Genomic DNA, 14,726 nt, shown 5'->3' with positions numbered 1-14,726 from the left:
CATCAATAATAATAGTTCTGTTATGTAATAATCGTAGTACAGTATAGTACATTTGGTGAGTGACTAGTAATGTCTAAAAAAATTCTCACTTCTTTAATGCAAATATTTTTTCCTTGCTTTTTGTGCCGCTAAGTCATTTATAATTGTAAATTTCATTAAATTTTAAGACGTTTTTTCCATCCGTACTATGAGTGTCCGGTACTAGGGGACACTTCTCTGACACCCTAGTTTTCGTTAATAAATAATTTCGTATTTTAGTCTTAGTTTAACGTTATGTACTAATTCCAAAAGTTCCTATATTGTTAAACATACTCCAAAGATTATAACAAAAATGAAAATGATTATTTTTTCACTTAAATGACGATTTTATTAACGAATAACCTTAGGTGTCTGGTACTGAGGGACTTCCCCCTATACTAATAGAATTTTAGGAAGGATCAACATCGATACATGTGCGTATATGTGCCCTATATTAGTTACATATAAAGATATCTCACCGCCGTCGCCGTCAAGATGTTAGAAATCCAGGAATAATAATAATAATAATCACAATAATAATGCACTGGCCTCTTCCATCCCCTCCCAACGAAATCGAAAGTATTTACACATAGCATAGTTATCATCTTTAGAATACACACTACAGACATCTGAAAATGACTGATTTTTGCCGAAAAGTAAAAATCGGTAGTGCCCTAATGATCATAACTATCCTTGGTTATGAAAGTTTGGGAAGCTCGAGAAATCAGCTTCAACCATCAATGCATGAATATGGAAAATATTGAATAGCTTACGAGTATTTTAACCATTAATGATAAATAAAGTTATCCCATGTTAAATGAATGAGAAATAAAAATCAAATGGGCGTCCTTTCAGACTTGAGCTTATCTTTTGGGACGATCTTTTTTATATCAAACACCATCATTTCAAGAGGTGAGACTGAAAAAAGTTTCTATTCAGGACTTACCAGTATATACAATACATAATGTAAATAATTGTTTGAAAATTGAAAATTGGGCGAAATCAATGTTAAGTATCTTTTATAAAGTACGAATAGCAGAGTGAAGTTTAATTTATTTATAAATATATCAAAACATGAGCCATCATTAGGTTTAAAATTCATTCATCCATTCCACAACTCATTCATTCCAGGTTAAAACTGGTGGATATTCTTAAAATTATAAATAATTGTAAATAACTGTCTGTCGTCGAAGCACTATATTTTTTGATTCGAATTCTATTGTTTCTTCGTTTTATATCGTCTCTCTTTAAAATTTGGCTTGGCTTTTGGAGTGTCTAATTATTAATTTGAAATGTTCGTCCTCGTGGTTTAGATTTACTTTATTATCATTAGTTTGTCGATTTTCGACCGGTTACGACTTAGTTTCAGAGAGGGGAACCTCCGCATCTCCTTCCTCCTGGAGAGACGTAGACCAAGCACCCTTTCTTCTTAAATTTGTGACCAGGTGCCCCACTCCCTGGGTCTAACCTCATCCGCTCGTGTCGTGTGCATTGCGCGGTTATATTTGAATCATTGCAATATATACATTAGAGCGGTCCTTATGTGAGGGTAAAATTTTTCTTTCACCATTTGAAACCGATTTGACAGGCTCCGTCATGAATTTTTTTTCTTTTTTTTACTCCATATAAGGACCACCCTAATATACATATATATATATATACCGAGACGAGGTGGTAAAAGTTAAGAGTCTGAGCGGCTGACTGCGCATGCGCAAGATAATTGTACTCCATCGATCGATTATACTATACCGCAGCAATATTTTCGTCCGCTAGATAATGCAGTTAACTTACCCTAAATGGGCCATAAATGTATGCACTGTTAAACTCTTCCGCGGCAAGTGGCGGATTGAGGTTGCGTTTATATGATGATCGTAGCAGTTACCATTTGTTTAACAATAAATGGTTGATAAGCTTCTCCAAATTATACACCATAGGAAAAAAGAAACTCGTTCGATCAGCGCATTCTTGGAGTAAAAATTACAGGCAATATGTCGAGAATGACTCATTGGTACCTATGCTCAAGTTACATTTGCGAACATTCTTCGACCTTATTGAACACCGCAGTTGAAATGACTTTTAATACAAAAAAGTGGTGTTCTTGCAATCAATGTAGCGAACCTGGCGGGCGGGGGGCGGCAGTAATTGGGGATCATATTCTTTATTTGACTCTAGTAGTAAGAGTAGGAGAAACCGGCAACTCAGCTGCTTGTGTACAGCAGTCTCGATCCGCGCTCAGTTTAGATACGTCTTGTTGGTTTAATAACGTTAATAAAAGTTTATTTACCCCCGTGCCAATTATTGTTTGGAATGTCATTCGTTAACAGGGGTAGGCCTGTGACTGAAGCAGATAATCAGACAAATATCTGCATGGTTGAACACACGGGTGCCAACTTCAGGGCTGCTTCGCAACCTCTCCCAGACCCTTCGAATTTTAAGTACGTTGTGTTATATTTTTCGAAGTATTCAATGTTTTCATGGTAGTCTGTGATAGATTTGTACTCGTTACATTCGTCGTTTTTATAAAGTAACGAATATTTTTTAAAAACTGATGCAAGAGAAGCAAATGGGTGACCCAACTTCATAGATTTTCTAGATTTTTTCATCAGTTTATGTTTTTTTATCGTCAGTTAGTGTCTCGATTTATGATTTTGGTTTCCAAAATGGTTCATATTTTTCAGAACACTCACCCCCCATACTATAAAGCAACACATGGGTTTTATAATGGTCGACGCCTGAAGTTGAACGTAAAAATTCGTATCGCTTACATGACTTCTACGAGTCACGTTTGACAGCTACAAGTCAGGGTTGGTCTGCCTGTATGACAAGACGATAAAGGTCACAAATGTACACGCAGGATGCTCAGCTTGCTGACTTTTATTATTTCCTTTCGGTACCTACTCGGCTTTCTATTTACAACCAAACGGCCCATTCCTCTGATCCCTCTTGATTTTCTACCCACTTACACAAGTCAAGTATCAAATAAAAGGATCCTGTATAAGAATATCTTCGGATTGTTCAAGTCAACGGTTTCATTGTGAAAATCATGTGCAGAATTTTGGATTCGAGTACAAGATTAAACGATATATTTTTCGAAATCTGAAAAATGTCATCCATTAATTTTATTTCAATGTTCTATGTCGTATTAGAATTTATCATTGTTGCATACTATAAAGTTTATTATTACGTAGCCATAACTATTCGACCAAAATACGTTATGCCTGGTTGAAAATTTTTACAGTGACACTTGAAATATTGCCCACTAGTAGCTTGTAGCCTAGGTACCGCTCATTTTGTCTCAAAATTCACAGACAATCGCTTATAGAATTGGAAAGGAGATGTTTTGTGTGAAATTTAATTAAATTTATGAGGGCATTTTCGATACAAACAATTTTCTACAACCTGCCCTCTAAAACTGGAGACATTTTTTGAGTGGCTATTTAGAATTTTTCAGTAGGACAAGTTTGTTTGTGAGAACCTTTTTCATCGGCCACTCAAACATCTAGCCACGTTGATCTGAAAATGAAATGAATCGCTTCAAAACAATTTTTTGGATAGTTGCTGTCCTGAAAATATCCTCGGTTCAAAAAATATAAAGATACTCGCGGTTGAATATCTCAATGCTTATTTGAATGCGTAACAGGTGAAAACATAAATAAGTAAACCGTAGCCGGGAAAAAAGTTAAATTGTTTTAATGGATTGATATAGAACTCCTCATATATGTATATACTTATATGTTTGTTGGTATAATTCAGAGTCGCGCAAACTGCTAGAAGGAAGTTGCAGACTCGCCCCGCTGAGAGTTAAGAAAACTTTAGAGTCAGCCTAGAGCAAATGGAGGAAAACATTCCGTCGTTCCTGGAACCGTGGGTGGCTGGTATTTTATGATTTTTATTCGAATCTTATCTGAAACCTAAGGCGTCTTGGGACGAGGGCTAGATACCACAGTCTTCACAAGCCTCGTAGCCTTCGGGCTGCTTGTTAATGCCTTCAAAGAGAAATAATAAACTTGAATAATATGGTCTAATTACGCCCCGTGGCTATTAGCTTACATCGAGACTACTTCCCAGATTAAGAACAAGTCCTCTTACCTCGGTGTCTCTTTAGCAATGCCAAAGGCTCGAAAGAACTGAGATGCTGAGACTGTTAAACACGGAACTAAAGCTTTGAACCACTTTTCCAGTTGTGAAAATGCTTGTGTCAGATATATCCTTTTCGATTGACGTGAGCTGCTGAGCTTAGAACTCCAGATAAGCCGCAGTAAAGTTCCCGATAGACGTACGTCGGGGTGAAAACTAGAAAGGCGAGCAGTTTGTTTGAATTTATCTCTCATGTTCTGCTGATTCAGTTTCATACTCCAATACATGCTTTGGTTATCTATTTCTCTTTGTAGTTTATAGACGCGATCAATTAACAGCTTGTTTTTATTTCAGAGGAATCGGGTATTTTTCTGGTTTTGAAAACACTGTCGCTGTATGTTAGACGTTATTTTGTCAATTTTATTAGCTTTACTGATCAATGTAACTGAGAGATCTTTTAATTCTTCATTCCAAGTCAACCAGTCAAATCAAGAATACCTGCACTTTGTAATCCTTTATGGAAAAGAGAGGAGTTGCACGGATAAGATTGTATAGTAGATATAATAGTAAAGTCACCACAAAAAAAGTGTATTCATTGTTAATCTAAATGAGTACTGCCATTCATGCGCCAAAAGTAATACCTTTATATATGTATATCGCTGGAGAGTGTGAAAAGTTGAAGGAATAATTTCAAAATGACTACTTTAATTAGACAGTCAATGTGACGAAGTTCTAAATTATGATAGTAAACGGTCAGCTATTGGATATTATCAAGCTCTTCCTACTCGCTGGAATAATATTTAGTTAAAATTCGTGAAAACTATGGTTATAATAAGTAAAACACTCAAATAAATAAAAATCTTAGCTGAAAAACTATAAAATTAAGAACAAATGTTGTATAAATACATTATATGAAGAAAAAGTTTAAACCTTCAAATATTATTTAACATAAGCAACTAAAGCTTATGATATAAAATCGCAGCGATAAAGTTTCGATGGGTGGCTGCAATTTTTACGTAATGTTTCTGCACTCATACACATGGTGACTGTTACTATCGCCACATCAGATGATATCTCTCAAAGTACGAGCACTTGGGGACAATTAATTGAAATCTAGATGGGGATTTAGTGCCATTTTGTTGGTAATTTGTTGCGGGAATCCCGAGTTTGCTGTTAGGATGAAAAAAGTTAAGCATCGACCCAATCGAAACCTCCCCCCCCCCCTTCCATGCCCCCCGAAAAAAACAAACAAAACGGCATATTGAGTTGATGTTTAATTTTCTGAGGTTCACGTTGATACAAATTTCAAATTAACAATCCCAACTTAGAAAGATAACCCTAATGCTATAAAAGTACGAATTTATGCAAAACATCCTTTGTTTTAGCAATTACACGACGAATACTTAGTTCTGAAGTTAGAAAATCGGGAAATCTATATCGCGATATTGTTACTCGCCTGCTTTCGGCTGAAAACTACCCTTAACCTTAACTCCTATAAAAACACGGAGTCACGAAAAACTCGTTAATTTTATAACTTACACAATCTATATCGACTGCTAGAATTAGTTGCTTTGAGAAACTATATCACGATATAGTGGCCCATCTTCTTCGTGCCAAAATTTGTTTTTTCATTTGTACTTCCCGCTCTTTATTCTCTTAGAATTAAGCTGTTGCCGTAACATTTAAGCCTCACACTAGTTTCAGTGAGTTGATTGTTTTAATAACAATGGTCAATAAATTGTTTTAACAAGGAAGGTGTTTACTAATTTTGAAATACTCGTCTACTCTCATTATGAAACCATATTTATTTTGATTCGGTTAGGTCTAGTTGTTGCGTTACAGCTGATACCAGTAAAATTGAATTTTTATCGTTCTGACTTCACTTTGTTGATTCAAGGCGTTCTTTTATTTACTATAAGTACCAGTTAATTAGTTACAATAAATAAGAAAACACCCGAAATCGGAAGAGGTAAGTTAAAATGATAAACATTCAATTTTACTGGTAGTAGCTGTAGCACGACGACTGAACCTGATGGAATGAAAATTAATATGGTTTTATAATGAGGGTAGATGTGCCGTATTTCGAAATTAGAAAGCACCTTCCTTGTTACAATATTTTGTTGACCAGGGTGTTGTAACACTATGTATAACCTAATTTTTGTTCATAAAAACTGTGTTTTTGGAAAAACTAAAAAAATCGTATTACTGAATAAGAGACTATTAAAGATTGGGTAATGTTTCAACGGATCTACGACAGTATTGTCAACAGTTGAATAACTCCTTCTGAATGGAAGGGGAAAAAATTACTCGGTTAAATTGTTACTTTCGCTCATTAAACGCAGTGCGTAAAATTGACTTGTAAAATGCACGTGTGCCGAAAATAAAAATAAAAAAACAGCGTGTCTATAATCGAGAATTTTAATTGGGCGCGTGCGTCAACGTTGTCTTATCGCACCGTTCAGAAATTAGGCAAGTTGCGCATGCTTCACAGGCTAAAATCGAACTTTCCAAGCAGATGTTGGAAAAATAAAAATATAAAGTGCTGACTGCTAGTCCAGGTCATCACGCTGGTAAACGCAATCTTCAATTAACTATGTTATTCCAGTGATTTAGCCAGTTTCGATCGTTTTCCTTTTTTTGGAAGGAACGAAACATGTCACATTTATGAAACTTCAGGAACAATTTATCACATAATTAAACCGTTCATACAAGTATATTTGTTCAAAAATATTGCAAAATGGCAACGTTATGGCGTAGTTCTTCAGGAAGGTTTTGACGTCAATTGTCCGTTTATATGGGCAATCCAACGACTTCAATATTGGCCTGAAAACTATAAGCTTAGAAGTTTTGGTATTGCGACATTTAAATGCTGAATTTATATCTAAAAAATATTTCAAAAGTTGAAATTTGAGAATATGGGACACATTAGGAGAAAAAAAAATTGAAATATTAACTCATTTTGAAGTTACGTTTCCCATGAGCTTAAAAGATGTAGTTTAAATTTTGATGTTTAAGTAAGTAATTGTGTGGGATTAAATTTTTCATTTAAGAAGATGATGCTGTAGGTTTACGTGTTTCAAGTTGAGATGGTTTCACAGGACTCTCTTGAAAATCGAGTAGAGTTTTGGTTGTTGGCGATGAAGGAGCATGAAGGGATCTTGAGTAGAGGTAGGAAATAGCTAAGCTGTGGCGATTGGTTGCGTTAGAGGAGTCGGCTGCTTGATCAAAATAATGCATTTGTAAAGTTTTGAGTGTAGGGGTTCTGGTTGAACTTAGAGTGAAAATAGTTTGAACGTAAGGATTTCTGGAAGAGGTGGATAAAGAAGAGTTTAGAGGGAGAGAGTGAAACGTAACGAAATAATTTCCAAATTTTTTTAACCTTGTCAGCCATAAATTAGCATTAATTAAATCTAAAAAGCCATAAATTTTAATATAAAGTTTCGAGTGCTAGCTTGAATAATTGGTTACCAAATTGAAATGTGGATGCGAGTTTACAGTGAAAAAAGATTACTGAGTGAAGTTTCTTGAAAAAGAAAAAGGGTCATAAATAAAGATAAAGGCTTTGGACGCTCGGTTCAAGGAATGTGCGTGATGTTTGCCAAATGTCACGTAAAAATGGTAGTCGAAACGAAACAATGCGTAACGAGTTGCGGATTTTTGTTGTACATATCCAAGCTAAACCAGGCAAATGAAATGCAAATTATAAGACATTGGTGAGCAAACAATAACAATTATTTGAACAAAGATACATTTTTTAATTTATCGCGTTTTTGAAACGGACTAAAAAGTGTAAGATAATAATATTTAGAACGAAAAACGTGGGGCACATGTAATAGACAATTGATGAATGGATAGTTTACCTAAGTCAGTAAAAATTTTATTGCACTGCAAATAATATGAACTGTTGTCGGCGTTTCCTCAACGACACCTACGTTTTTCGTTTCAAATCTTATTACCTTATTTTTTTTAGTCAGTTTTAGCAACATGATAAATTAAAAATTTTATTTTAATTCACATAATTATTTTCTACTTTTTCGTCCAGTGTGTGTAAAATTTTTCAATCGATTTTTATTTACACATCTTGTCGAGATTATGACAGAGATATGTGGCAAATTTCAGGTCGCTGCTTCGAACGCTTGTCGTTGAGTCGTTTGTCAATCTGCGTTACTACTGACCACGTCTGCCGTCTGCATCTGTCGTTGGTCGTCTTCGTCTAACGTCTTCGACTACCTTCGGTCTCCATCGGTGATCGTTGTATCGTCCTTATGTGAACGAATAAAATTGATTGCAAAACTTGTACCAATCGGACAAACAAATAATATTGCATAGTCATCCAGTTCTGAGCTATGTTTAAAGTTTCAAGTCTCTAGCTCATCGGATGGTTAGTTTAAAATCGATTGCAACATTTTTACCGAAGATACATGCAAACAAACAGACAGACAAAAAAAGCGAGTTGATAAAAACGTGGTAATGATAAAATAACAATAATAATAACAACAATAATAATAATAATAACAACGATGGAAGAACGGGACCCAATTATTACGATCGAGATAAGCGGGATATACCACGCAACAAGCGACACAAGATATTGGTTGGGAAATGGTAACAGCTTGCCATAATTCGAACGGCTTGAAATTACTAGGCAATAACCTGTGATGTAAAGTCGTTTCGTGAAATTTAGTGACATGATACGAATAAATACTGTACGAGATCACGAAAGAGGATGAAAAAAATAGGATAATTACGAAAAAGTCTGCCTAGTATCAAAGAACTGAAAGCAATCACACCGAAAGGAAGTGTGTAAACAAATTGTTATCTGAAAATTCAATGTACAAATTGTAACAGTTTGAATACGCCCGCCGAAAACAAGGACAACTGGACTCATTGATGGGTAAGCCTTGACCTGGGCGGTTATTGGAATGATACAGGATCTCAATCTCCAGGAGATTCTTTTCACGACGATTGAACGATCGAGAGTTATTAGAGCGCGCTCTTCGAACAAAAAAAAAAAAAATCAACGAGTTGATCAAAATTTAACAAAATAAAGTTCACGCGTGTTGGGTAAACTTGTGGTTACACAAAAAAACTATCAGCGACCAAATTTTGCGGATCAGTGACAATGAAATCCCACCAGAACATGACGGAAGATGGGAGTTCTATTGGCCAGGAAAAGAATTAGCGAGTTCAACAGAGGAAAGGGAAACCGGAACATGGAAAACATCCAGAAAGAAACGTTGATGATAAGTTTTATAATTTGACATGTTATTTCTGTAATTTTATAGGTATACATTTCATTGAACTATTATCGTCATAGATGTCCGTCGTACCAATTTTAGTTATACAATTTCTCTATATCATTGTTTTTTTTTATATTTATACGTTTCGTTTATTCGGTTTTATGTTATATAGTCATGTAATTGGTTCACACCGAATGTCCTGAATTCCGTTCCGATCATTTTAAACATTGAAAAAGTCTCGTTTTAATCTGTGTCCTGTAAAGCAAAAAGATAAAAAAAAAAAGAATGATAACGGATAACTTTGTTATTTGCAAGAGGCTCCTCGTTTGCGTTTAAATATTTGTCGGAACAAACCGTGATAAGAAATAGTCCGTTGCAAAATGAAAGAAAAAACGGCAGAGTCTGAAAGGACGTTCGGAAGCTCAGGAATTTGTTCGCGCGGGATCATTGATGTGAAAATTGAATCTTCATCGTCGAAGAAGTTTCAACAGTGGCTCGACAAAGAATGAGAGCAACAGCGAGAATTTCTCAGCTCAGCTGACGTACGATTTCTACCTCAGAACCCTGGGAGAACAAGCAAGGATCCGGCACAATCTCACCGTCTCGTCAACTTTTGCCTCGCGCCTCACTGACATATTTCAAACGTTTCCCCTTTAATGGGTGTAGAGAGCTGGAAAATTTGCTGATATGTATACAGGAACCCGACCGCGCATGCGCTGAATGCCAACGACTCTGGCTGTTTTGCCGTGATTATTTTTCTCGATTTTTCTTGGTGCCTTTAAGGTCGCATATTTATTCAATTCATACTGTAAGCAGTTTTGTTTTTTCCTTTACCTTTATTTCCAGATTTCCATCTTACGTTTCGCTTTGATGTGAAAACCGTTCACAGAAGCGTTCTTTGTTTTATTGTAAAAATTGTTTTGCCGACCTGGTTTTCAAAATTTTTCAGTCAACTTGACTAAGATTATAATGCACTGAACTCTGTCAAATAATATTAGTCTATCTATCGTGTAGAATAATTTTTCAGAACGGTTTTGTTTCTTTAGCAATATTCAGTCTCGTCTTGAACGACATTTTTTTTTACATGTATCATTTAGAGGCAAAGTGTGTCGGCAAAAGAACATATTAATTACCTATCGGCTATATTTCGTCCGTTTACTATTTGGGTAGGTGAAATTAGGAGAAATATAAACATAGAATCAACCACGTATTGCATTGAAGCAAGTACTTGCATTTCGCTATGCGAGAAAAATTCATTTGTTGAACATGTATAGAAACCAAGGAGTCTCACTAAATTTGCTGGATCTCTGCACCGAATTCTTTATCGGATTTATTGACTTTTATTCTCTTATTCCTAGTACCACACATTTCTCTGAATGCTCTTTTCTACGACTCCTCTGACGTTGTAAGTATCGTTACGCTGAGGGTTAGTTTACACATGCGAAGTTTCAACCCACAAAGTCACTCCTGCGATATAGAAACTTGGGATACACAACTGGTATTATTAAGTTTGAAGAAATCATCACGGGGTAGCTGACGTGGTGGGTAAGAATTCGTTTGGATGAGCGTGAAACCCTTTATCGTATAATAGCAGCTAATACATCCGGGTGGTCCTTGATAAGGTCATTTTATAATTTCGCTTAGCTCAACCACCAAATCAATAGCGAATAATTCAAAAACAATTCATTGATTTTTTTCAAATTTTTATCTCAAATCTAACCCGTGCCCGTAAGAGGGTGGTTTTCTCCATTTAATTCTTTCAGGAACACATGAAATCCACCGAACGGAATACGGCAAAATTTGGTATAGGGGGGTTCCTGGGGGGGTGCTGATCACGAATCTAAACTTAACATTCAAGAATTCAAAACGGCGGATTCAATATGGCGAACCAAAATCCAAAAAGTCATTCGATTTCGACAAACCTCCGTACTTGAGGGCTTACGAGGCTGCAGATTACGAATCTGAACTTGAAATTACGAAATTAAAAACGGTCGATCCAATAAAAAGTTTTGAGTTCAGATTCGTAATTAGCGGCCTCAAAAATCCTTGTTGTCGAGTACCAAATTTCGCCAAAATCGAGTGTCTTTTTGGATTATAGTCCACCATATTGGATTCACCATTTTTAATTTTCAAATTTCGAATTCAAATGCGTAGTCAGCGACCCAAGAAACCTCCTGTACCAAATTTGATCAAAATCCGTTGGTTGGATTTGTTGTGCTCTTGAAGGGGTCGAATGAAGAAATCTATCCTCTTGCGGCCACGGCTTAGAGTTGAGATAAATATCCGAGAAAAAGGTAATTATGTTTTAATTATTTGGAGGCAATTTAGGGGGTGAACCAGTCGAAGTCCAAAAATAACCTTTTTCAGGATCACCCTACTGATACATACTTCGGCGGAAGTTCATTACTGCGGGGGGGAACTGTCACGTAGTTAAGATTCATCTGGAGGTGAAAGGTGAAGTTCCGTAGCCATGATCAAAAATTACAAGAGTGTGAAAATTTTTATTCAGAATCACCGTAGAGACTTATCTACTCACCTCGCCATCCATTCCCCAAATTAATTCTGGATTCGAAGACGATCAGCTCGCACACCAAACATTCGCCACAATTCTGACTGGTCTCTGGTTTGAGTACCTGCGGAAAATTATGAATATTACATCACCATTAGCAGAATACATGTTGAAATAGAATACTGTATTATAAGTGCGGAGGGCAGGTGATTTTTAATGGGTTCGAAGTAGCAGCGTAAGCCGCAAAACCAAGTCCTTTAATCGCAAGAGTACAATTGTTAAGGGGATGTAGTAATCCTACCTTTACCGACCGAGTAAGCTCACCTTTTTTCTTCCTGTATCAAATAAACAAACAAATGTGAAGGGTTCAAATTTCGACGATGCATCGCTTTTTTTTGAGGAATTCAGGAAAGTTACTCGTATCGCGAAAATCGTCAAAAAAATGTGTGGTTTTTTAACACGTGTTACTATTCCCACATTATCCCACATTTCAGGGGCCGAAAAGTGCATGGCTGAAATACTTTGCGCAATTTCAGAAAGAATGAGGAGTAAAATGAGCTATCGTGAGACTGTTTTCGTACGAATTGAGGCTGCTAGACGAGAACTAGGTATTAATATAATATAATATAATAATAATTTCGTAAAAGATGCTCTCACAATCAGATGGACGCATGGTCGAGTATAAACCCGTTCCGTTTGTTTATTCGTTTAATATAGGGAAAAAAAACGAGTGAGTTTGCTCGGTCGGTAAGGGAGTGTTTTTACAGCACCTGTTGAAAAAATGTTGATTTGAAAAGCATCAAAGCCGCCATTAACTGCGCGTTAAATTAAAGATTGAATGACTTACGCTCATTAAACGCAGTCCGTAAAATTGACTTGTAAAATGCACGTGTGCCGAAAATAAAAATGAAAACACAGCGTGTCTATAATCGAGAATTTTAATTGGGCGCGTGCGTCAACGTTGTTTTATCGCACCGTTCAGAAATTAGGCAAGTTGCGCATACTTCACAGGCTAAAATCGAACTTTCCAAGCAGATGTTGGAAAAATAAAAATACAAAGTGCTGACTGCTAGTCCAGGTCATCACGCTGGTAAACGCAATCTTCAATTAACTATGTTATTCCAGTGATTTAGCCAGTTTCGATCGTTTTCCTTTTTTTGGAAGGAACGAAACATGTCACATTTATGAAACTTTAGGAAGAATTTATCACATAATTAAACTGTTCATACAAGTATATTTGTTCAAAAATATTGAAAAATGGCAACGTTATGGCGTAGTTTTTCAGGAAAGTTTTGACGTCAATTGTCCGTTTATATGGGCAATCCAACGACTTCAATATTGGCCTGAAAACTATAAGCCTAGAAGTTTTGGTATTGCGACATTTAAATGCTGAATTTATATCTAAAAAATATTTCAAAAATTGAAATTTGAGAATATGGGACATATTAGGAGAAAAAAAATTGAAATTTTAACTCATTTTGAAGTTACGTTTCCCATGAACTTGAAAGATGTAGTTTTGAGAATGCATTTCTGTTTAAAAGTATTCTTAAAATGTGTCGCCAATATTTGTCGTGAAGAAAAAAAAGTTTGATTTTTCGATACCGCTGTACGTATTTCCCCTCTTATCGAGAAGCCCTGAAACAATACCGATAATGCAATATTAAGAGTGTTACGTGCTCATCACCATTTCGCATTCCTCTATTATTCATACATCGCCTTTTATCCCTCCCATCTAAAAGCCTCTTCATTTCTTCATACTAAACAATCCCTCGCGCATCCTGTGCGAACCCGACTGTCTCCTTTTATTCGAAAAACTCTGATATTGCGCTTTGCTTTCTGCGCTCACTCACGCTTCGCTTTGCTCATCCGACGTTACGTTCCATTTACCTTTCGAACAACGCACTTCGTTTACCCTCCTCAACCTATTCACTTTCCGTCGCGACTTTTTAATTACTCGACACCACGCATACGGTAATAAGCACTAGATCACCAAGTGCTATTTTATCTCCGACAGCCATGTTCACTTTAAATATGTCAATCACGAATCCTTATCCCGGTTTTTCTTAAACGGATAAGTGAAGTTGAACCTAGATAGACGGGCTCTGTTCCTTCTCGGTTGGGAATAAACGACCGGACCCTCAAGTCATTACAATAGCGCTCACGCTGTAAAAATTTATGGGACGTAGCTTCGGAGTGGAACCTAAATTTTCTGGCTTATACAATATTTACGTTTCTATATCTATGAGAATTTTACTACGTCGTAGACTTGCCAATAAAGAGAAAAAAGTATAACCCTTGAAATACTGGGTGTTTTTTGCCATTCAATCATCTCTAAATATATGTTTTCACATTAAAACAGAGGTATGTACGGGGAAGCGCGGGAGAACAGGTATATCGGAGCAGAATTAAAAATTCGGCTGAAAATAGAAAGCCGTAGAAAAACGCGCAGGAAAGTGAGAAGCTCTTTAATTTACGCAGGTACACTCAGAATCCCAACTTTTTGTTTGCAGCTTTTAATTAATTACACTACTTTTTTGATCACAGCTCCCGAGATTTTTTGTTTCACATGATCCCTGAGATATTTCTGAGTGTGAGAAAAAAAAAAAAAAAATTATTTACTTATTTGTTGCAAAAGTAGCACATGTAAACAAATAGTCGAAATTCGTACTTTTCCACGAAAAGAAGAATTTTTTGATAATCTACCGTGAAAATCTGAATGCCTATTTTTACACAAACTTCATAAACACCAAAAAATTTTACGGAATTTTTTCAACACTTTTCTACGTGTTTTTGAATTTCGAAATTTCGAATTTTGACTTCAGATTCGTAATCAGTGACTCCAGAAACCATGTAACATAAAGTTTCATCAAAATGAAACAACT

At 36.0% G+C, this 14,726-nt stretch overlaps 1 protein-coding gene across 1 annotated transcript in view; it reads right to left on the bottom strand.

Annotated features, from left to right (window-relative positions):
* LOC124175705 overlaps positions 1 to 14,726 on the bottom strand; it is a 475,074-nt gene that overhangs the window by 167,896 nt on the left and 292,452 nt on the right. Inside the window, exon 2 of the mRNA XM_046556127.1 lies at positions 11,872 to 11,968. The gene's annotated coding sequence lies outside the window, so the exon portion shown is untranslated. The remainder of the gene's footprint in view (positions 1 to 11,871; positions 11,969 to 14,726) is intronic.

Source organism: Neodiprion fabricii, chromosome 2 (assembly GCF_021155785.1).
Source record: "Neodiprion fabricii isolate iyNeoFabr1 chromosome 2, iyNeoFabr1.1, whole genome shotgun sequence".
NCBI lineage: Eukaryota > Metazoa > Arthropoda > Insecta > Hymenoptera > Diprionidae > Neodiprion > Neodiprion fabricii.
The sequence above is the reverse complement of the archived record's forward strand: the minus strand, read 5'-3'. Positions and strand labels throughout refer to the sequence as shown.